Raw genomic sequence first — 9,037 nt, 5'->3', positions numbered from 1 at the left:
CGCGCCCCGTGGCCTCGGCTCCCGCCCGGCGTCTGACGTCAGACGCCGTGGGCGGGGCCTATGACGCGGCGAGCGCCGATTGGCTCGCCGCGTCCCTCTCTGACTGGCTGCCGCTCCGGGAGCCGCGATTGGCTCCCGGAGGGCGCCAACATTCTAACCCTCCAGCAGCCTCTGGTCCGGTGCAGGGAAGAGGGTAATCCCTGCACCGGACACCCGCCGCTCCTGCCTACGGACAAACACTGGGGGCAGACCAACTGCTTCAGCGCTGCCCCGCACACACTTCCGCAGGGGACACAGATCCCCTGCGTGTTGCTGACGGGATGTGTCTCGGGGGACCGGACACATCTCCACAAATGTGTGGCATTATGTGTATAAGGTGCTCTACTGTGTGGTGTTATGTATAGAAAGGGCATTATTTTGTGGCGTAATGTGAATAAAGAGCAAGATGGTGTGGTGTAATATGAATAAGGGCACTACTGTGAGGAGTAACGTATATAAGGTAAATTGGTACTACTGTGTGATGTAACGTGAATAAGGGACACTATCGCATGATATAATGTGAATAAAGTTGCAGTACTATGTGGCATAATTTGAATTGGGGGTACTATTGTGTGGCCATGCCGCTTGCCAGCAAAAACACGTCCCTTTTTGGGCTGTGCGTCGAATGTGCGCACTGTTCCTTTTTAAAATATAGGGTATAGGAACACCAAAATAAGGACTGCTATGGGTGCGGGGTGATGGTACTGGGAAAAGGGTGCAGGGACAGAAGCAGAACTAGTGGTGGTGCTAGGGGCACCAGCCAAAATCTTGCCTAGGGCATCATATTGGTTAGGGACGGCTCTGCATGTATTGTTTATCCTAAGAGAGTACCAGGTGAGACTGCCACGTTGGGCGCACTAAACAGGTTACACTGTGCGATTAGCAAAACGTGGCAGTAAGGTATACAAGGGTACAAAGAAAAGCAACTAACAGAACACCTAGTTTTGCAGCTTACATAGTAAGGAAAATGGTCTTGCTCTGTAATTGCTTTCAGAAAATTTTCTCCTTTATAAAAATGTTAAAGTGAGCTAAGTGGAAAATATCAAAAAAGGTTCCGGTTAGATTTTTAAATAACTGACAAAAAAGAACAATTATCTGACCAAAAAATAAGAAAAAAATAAAGTTATATTAGTTCTCTAATACTCCGAAGATAGTAAGCACATATTGTGAATTGCATAAAATATTTATATGAAGCCCACAAGGATTACTGACACCTCAGGAGGTATGTGATAACTCTGGGCTGTGGTAAGGGTTCCAATGACACAGACTTTGTTTTTGTGCAAAACAGACAAATACAAGTGCTGTGAGACCACCTAAACAAATGTTAAATACATTCTAAACAACTACAGTGGAGTTAATATTGTACAGTTTTAATCTATTTTCACTTACAAACCAGTATCAATAAAGAAAAAGTGAGGAAACAGTGCTGGATGTGATCTGCGGTACAGAATCTGACCTGCTTCCTAGGACTTGACCAACGACTGACCTGCAGAGTCCTGAGAGCCGCGGCACATGACTGGACCAAAAAAGAAATCAGCGCTAAAGTCTCGAAACAGCAGAAGGATTATTGAAAAATGAGCTTCATACAAACATCTATACCCTCAGTGGTTGTCTCTAAGCACTTGTAGTGGTGTCCTGGGTTGGTGGTCTAGGTCCAATTCAAATTATTAATGGTCAGTATAATAGGCAAAACCAGTGATAAGCCTTACTGAAGCAACCCCTATAGCAGGGGTGGGGAACCCTTTTTCTACCAAGGGCCATTTGGATATTTATAAAATCCTTCGGGGGCCATACAAAAATTATCAACTTAAAAATTAGCCTGCCCCCAGTAGTTATGCCCCCAGGAATTATGCCCCCAGTCAGTAGTTATGGTCCCAGTAGATATGCCCCAGTAGTTATGCCCCCAGTAGATATACCCACAGTCAGTTGTTATGACCCAGTAGACATGCCTCCAGTACATATGTCCCCAGTCAGTTGTTATACCCCAGTACATACACCCCCAATCAGTTGTTATGCCCCATTAGATATGCCCCCAGTCAGTTTTTATGCCCCCAGTCACTTGTTATGAACCATTAGATAAGCCCCCAGTCGCTTGATATGCCCCATTAGATATGCTCCCAGTCCCTTGTTATGCCCCATTAGATATGCCCCCAGTCACTTGTTATGCCTCATTAGATATGCCCCCAGTCACTTGTTATGCCCCATTAGATATGCCCCCAGTCACTTGTTATACCCCCATTAGATATGCCCCCAGTCACTTGTTATGCCCTATTAAATGTGCCCCCTCTAGTAGCGCCGCTTACACATGCACATTAAAAAAACAACAACAAAACACAATACTCACCAGCCCCGTTTGTACTTCCGTACCGCTGCACACCGCCTGGCAGCCTGCTCCTCGGAACTATGGGAGAGACGTCATAATGTCTCATAGCGCACAGCCGCACACTGGGGGTCATTCTGAGTTAATCGCTAGCTGCCGTTGTTCGTAGAGCAGCGATCAGGCTAAAAATCTGCATTACTGCGCATGCGTATGGGCCGCAAAGCGCACGCGCGTCGTACGGGTACAAAGCCCGTTGTGGTTGTGCACAGGTTGTAGCAAAGTTTTCAGTCGCACTGACGGCTGCAAGATGATTGACAGGAAGGGGGCGTTACTGGGTGAAAACTGACCGTTTTCAGGGAGTGTTTGCAAAAACGCAGGCGTGTCTGAAAAAATGCAGGCGTGGCTGGGCGTTCGCTGGGCGGGTGTATGACATCAAATCCGGACACGAATAGGCTGAAGTGATCGCAAGCGCTGAGTAAGTTCAGAGCTAATCTGAAACTGCACAAACTTTTTTTGCAGAGCTCGGCTGCACATGCGTTCGCACTTCTGCTAAGCTAAAATACACTCCCCAGTGGGCGGCAGCATAGCGTTTGCACAGCTGCTAAAAACTGCTAGCGAGCGATCAACTCGTAATAACCCCCACTGTCAGAGCCAGAAGCTGGAGCTTTGGAGTGAGCTCCGGCTTTCGGCTGCCACTGAGGGCAAGGAGCCGGTGCCCGCTGGTAACACAATCTCAGCGGGCGCCCAACATCTTCCTCGGTTAGGTGAGCCTGGCCGGGCTGGATCAATCTGCTTTGCAGGCCTTTTACGACCCGCAGGCCGGACGTTCCCCACCCCTGCCCTGTAGGAACACAAATTGTCTAGTTTCAAAGAGCACAAGCTTCTCTTTCTACAAAAGTGTTTTAGCAAGGTCATTCTAAGAGAACTGCTATTTCAAATAATTATACCACAAAAGAAAACTAACATGTATCTGTTAGAGATGAGCGCCTGAAATTTTTCGGGTTTTGTGTTTTGGTTTTGGGTTCGGTTCCGCGGCCGTGTTTTGGGTTCGACCGCGTTTTGGCAAAACCTCACCGAATTTTTTTTGTCGGATTCGGGTGTGTTTTGGATTCGGGTGTTTTTTTCAAAAAACACTAAAAAACAGCTTAAATCATAGAATTTGGGGGTCATTTTGATCCCAAAGTATTATTAACCTCAAAAACCATAATTTACACTCATTTTCAGTCTATTCTGAATACCTCACACCTCACAATATTATTTTTAGTCCTAAAATTTGCACCGAGGTCGCTGTGTGAGTAAGATAAGCGACCCTAGTGGCCGACACAAACACCGGGCCCATCTAGGAGTGGCACTGCAGTGTCACGCAGGATGTCCCTTCCAAAAAACCCTCCCCAAACAGCACATGACGCAAAGAAAAAAAGAGGCGCAATGAGGTAGCTGTGTGAGTAAGATTAGCGACCCTAGTGGCCGACACAAACACCGGGCCCATCTAGGAGTGGCACTGCAGTGTCACGCAGGATGGCCCTTCCAAAAAACCCTCCCCAAACAGCACATGACGCAAAGAAAAAAAGAGGCGCAATGAGGTAGCTGTGTGAGTAAGATTAGCGACCCTAGTGGCCGACACAAACACCGGGCCCATCTAGGAGTGGCACTGCAGTGTCACGCAGGATGGCCCTTCCAAAAAACCCTCCCCAAACAGCACATGACGCAAAGAAAAAAAGAGGCGCAATGAGGTAGCTGTGTGAGTAAGATTAGCGACCCTAGTGGCCGACACAAACACCGGGCCCATCTAGGAGTGGCACTGCAGTGTCACGCAGGATGCCCCTTCCAAAAAACCCTCCCCAAACAGCACATGACGCAAAGAAAAAAAGAGGCGCAATGAGGTAGCTGTGTGAGTAAGATTAGCGACCCTAGTGGCCGACACAAACACCGGGCCCATCTAGGAGTGGCACTGCAGTGTCACGCAGGATGTCCCTTCCAAAAAACCCTCCCCAAACAGCACATGACGCAAAGAAAAAAAGAGGCGCAATGAGGTAGCTGTGTGAGTAAGATTAGCGACCCTAGTGGCCGACACAAACACCGGGCCCATCTAGGAGTGGCACTGCAGTGTCACGCAGGATGTCCCTTCCAAAAAACCCTCCCCAAACAGCACATGACGCAAAGAAAAAAAGAGGCGCAATGAGGTAGCTGACTGTGTGAGTAAGATTAGCGACCCTAGTGGCCGACACAAACACCGGGCCCATCTAGGAGTGGCACTGCAGTGTCACGCAGGATGTCCCTTCCAAAAAAAACCTCCCCAATCAGCACATGATGCAAAGAAAAAGAAAAGAAAAAAGAGGTGCAAGATGGAATTGTCCTTGGGCCCTCCCACCCACCCTTATGTTGTATAAACAAAACAGGACATGCACACTTTAACCAACCCATCATTTCAGTGACAGGGTCTGCCACACGACTGTGACTGATATGACGGGTTGGTTTGGACCCCCCCCAAAAAAGAAGCAATTAATCTCTCCTTGCACAAACTGGCTCTACAGAGGCAAGATGTCCACCTCATCTTCACCCTCCGATATATCACCGTGTACATCCCCCTCCTCACAGATTATCAATTCGTCCCCACTGGAATCCACCATCTCAGCTCCCTGTGTACTTTGTGGAGGCAATTGCTGCTGGTCAATGTCTCCGCGGAGGAATTGATTATAATTCATTTTAATGAACATCATCTTCTCCACATTTTCTGGATGTAACCTCGTACGCCGATTGCTGACAAGGTGAGCGGCGGCACTAAACACTCTTTCGGAGTACACACTTGTGGGAGGGCAACTTAGGTAGAATAAAGCCAGTTTGTGCAAGGGCCTCCAAATTGCCTCTTTTTCCTGCCAGTATAAGTACGGACTGTGTGACGTGCCTACTTGGATGCGGTCACTCATATAATCCTCCACCATTCTATCAATGTTGAGAGAATCATATGCAGTGACAGTAGACGACATGTCCGTAATCGTTGTCAGGTCCTTCAGTCCGGACCAGATGTCAGCATCAGCAGTCGCTCCAGACTGCCCTGCATCACCGCCAGCGGGTGGGCTCGGAATTCTGAGCCTTTTCCTCGCACCCCCAGTTGCGGGAGAATGTGAAGGAGGAGATGTTGACAGGTCGCGTTCCGCTTGACTTGACAATTTTGTCACCAGCAGGTCTTTCAACCCCAGCAGACCTGTGTCTGCCGGAAAGAGAGATCCAAGGTAGGCTTTAAATCTAGGATCGAGCACGGTGGCCAAAATGTAGTGCTCTGATTTCAACAGATTGACCACCCGTGAATCCTTGTTAAGCGAATTAAGGGCTGCATCCACAAGTCCCACATGCCTAGCGGAATCGCTCCCTTTTAGCTCCTTCTTCAATGCCTCCAGCTTCTTCTGCAAAAGCCTGATGAGGGGAATGACCTGACTCAGGCTGGCAGTGTCTGAACTGACTTCACGTGTGGCAAGTTCAAAGGGCATCAGAACCTTGCACAACGTTGAAATCATTCTCCACTGCACTTGAGACAGGTGCATTCCATCTCCTATATCGTGCTCAATTGTATAGGCTTGAATGGCCTTTTGCTGCTCCTCCAACCTCTGAAGCATATAGAGGGTTGAATTCCACCTCGTTACCACTTCTTGCTTCAGATGATGGCAGGGCAGGTTCAGTAGTTTTTGGTGGTGCTCCAGTCTTCTGTACGTGGTGCCTGTACGCCGAAAGTGTCCCGCAATTTTTCTGGCCACCGACAGCATCTCTTGCACGCCCCTGTCGTTTTTTAAAAAATTCTGCACCACCAAATTCAAGGTATGTGCAAAACATGGGACGTGCTGGAATTTGCCCATATTTAATGCACACACAATATTGCTGGCGTTGTCCGATGCCACAAATCCACAGGAGAGTCCAATTGGGGTAAGCCATTCCGCGATGATCTTCCTCAGTTGCCGTAAGAGGTTTTCAGCTGTGTGCGTATTCTGGAAAGCGGTGATACAAAGCGTAGCCTGCCTAGGAAAGAGTTGGCGTTTGCGAGATGCTGCTACTGGTGCCGCCGCTGCTGTTCTTGCGGCGGGAGTCCATACATCTACCCAGTGGGCTGTCACAGTCATATAGTCCTGACCCTGCCCTGCTCCACTTGTCCACATGTCCGTGGTTAAGTGGACATTGGGTACAACTGCATTTTTTAGGACACTGGTGAGTCTTTTTCTGACGTCCGTGTACATTCTCGGTATCGCCTGCCTAGAGAAGTGGAACCTAGATGGTATTTGGTAACGGGGGCACACTGCCTCAATAAATTGTCTAGTTCCCTGTGAACTAACGGCGGATACCGGACGCACGTCTAACACCAACATAGTTGTCAAGGACTCAGTTATCCGCTTTGCAGTAGGATGACTGCTGTGATATTTCATCTTCCTCGCAAAGGACTGTTGAACAGTCAATTGCTTACTGGAAGTAGTACAAGTGGGCTTACGACTTCCCCTCTGGGATGACCATCGACTCCCAGCGGCAACAACAGCAGCGCCAGCAGCAGTAGGCGTTACACGCAAGGATGCATCGGAGGAATCCCAGGCAGGAGAGGACTCGTCAGAATTGCCAGTGACATGGCCTGCAGGACTATTGGCATTCCTGGGGAAGGAGGAAATTGACACTGAGGGAGTTGGTGGGGTGGTTTGCGTGAGCTTGGTTACAAGAGGAAGGGATTTACTGGTCAGTGGACTGCTTCCGCTGTCACCCAAAGTTTTTGAACTTGTCACTGACTTATTATGAATGCGCTGCAGGTGACGTATAAGGGAGGATGTTCCGAGGTGGTTAACGTCCTTACCCCTACTTATTACAGCTTGACAAAGGGAACACACGGCTTGACACCTGTTGTCCGCATTTCTGGTGAAATACCTCCACACCGAAGAGCTGATTTTTTTGGTATTTTCACCTGGCATGTCAACGGCCATATTCCTCCCACGGACAACAGGTGTCTCCCCGGGTGCCTGACTTAAACAAACCACCTCACCATCAGAATCCTCCTGGTCAATTTCCTCCCCAGCGCCAGCAACACCCATATCCTCCTCATCCTGGTGTACTTCAACACTGACATCTTCAATCTGACTATCAGGAACTGGACTGCGGGTGCTCCTTCCAGCACTTGCAGGGGGCGTGCAAATGGTGGAAGGCGCATGCTCTTCACGTCCAGTGTTGGGAAGGTCAGGCATCGCAACCGACACAATTGGACTCTCCTTGTGGATTTGGGATTTCAAAGAACGCACAGTTCTTTGCGGTGCTTTTGCCAGCTTGAGTCTTTTCAGTTTTCTAGCGAGAGGCTGAGTGCTTCCATCCTCATGTGAAGCTGAACCACTAGCCATGAACATAGGCCAGGGCCTCAGCCGTTCCTTGCCACTCCGTGTGGTAAATGGCATATTGGCAAGTTTACGCTTCTCCTCCGACAATTTTATTTTAGGTTTTGGAGTCCTTTTTTTACTGATATTTGGTGTTTTGGTTTTGACATGCTCTGTACTATGCCATTGGGCATCGGCCTTGGCAGACGACGTTGCTGGCATTTCATCGTCTCGGCCATGACTAGTGGCAGCAGCTTCAGCACGAGGTGGAAGTGGATCTTGATCTTTCCCTAATTTTGGAACCTCAACATTTTTGTTCTCCATATTTTAATAGGCACAACTAAAAGGCACCTCAGGTAAACAATGGAGATGGATGGATTGGATACTAGTATACAATTATGGACGGGCTGCCGAGTGCCGACACAGAGGTAGCCACAGCCGTGAACTACCGCACTGTACTGTGTCTGCTGCTAATATATAGACTGGTTGATAAAGAGATAGTATACTCGTAACTAGTATGTATGTATAAAGAAAGAAAAAAAAACCACGGTTAGGTGGTATATACAATTATGGACGGGCTGCCGAGTGCCGACACAGAGGTAGCCACAGCCGTGAACTACCGCACTGTACTGTGTCTGCTGCTAATATATAGACTGGTTGATAAAGAGATAGTATACTCGTAACTAGTATGTATGTATAAAGAAAGAAAAAAAAACCACGGTTAGGTGGTATATACAATTATGGACGGGCTGCCGAGTGCCGACACAGAGGTAGCCACAGCCGTGAACTACCGCACTGTACTGTGTCTGCTGCTAATATATAGACTGGTTGATAAAGAGATAGTATACTCGTAACTAGTATGTATGTATAAAGAAAGAAAAAAAAACCACGGTTAGGTGGTATATACAATTATGGACGGGCTGCCGAGTGCCGACACAGAGGTAGCCACAGCCGTGAACTACCGCACTGTACTGTGTCTGCTGCTAATATATAGACTGGTTGATAAAGAGATAGTATACTCGTAACTAGTATGTATGTATAAAGAAAGAAAAAAAAACCACGGTTAGGTGGTATATACAATTATGGACGGGCTGCCGAGTGCCGACACAGAGGTAGCCACAGCCGTGAACTACCGCACTGTACTGTGTCTGCTGCTAATATATAGACTGGTTGATAAAGAGATAGTATACTCGTAACTAGTATGTATGTATAAAGAAAGAAAAAAAAACCACGGTTAGGTGGTATATACAATTATGGACGGGCTGCCGAGTGCCGACACAGAGGTAGCCACAGCCGTGAACTACCGCACTGTACTGTGTCTGCTGCTAATATATAGACTGGTTGA

The sequence above is a fragment of the Pseudophryne corroboree genome, chromosome 11 (assembly GCF_028390025.1).
Source record: "Pseudophryne corroboree isolate aPseCor3 chromosome 11, aPseCor3.hap2, whole genome shotgun sequence".
Lineage (NCBI taxonomy): Eukaryota > Metazoa > Chordata > Amphibia > Anura > Myobatrachidae > Pseudophryne > Pseudophryne corroboree.
Note: the sequence above shows the minus strand (reverse complement) of the source record.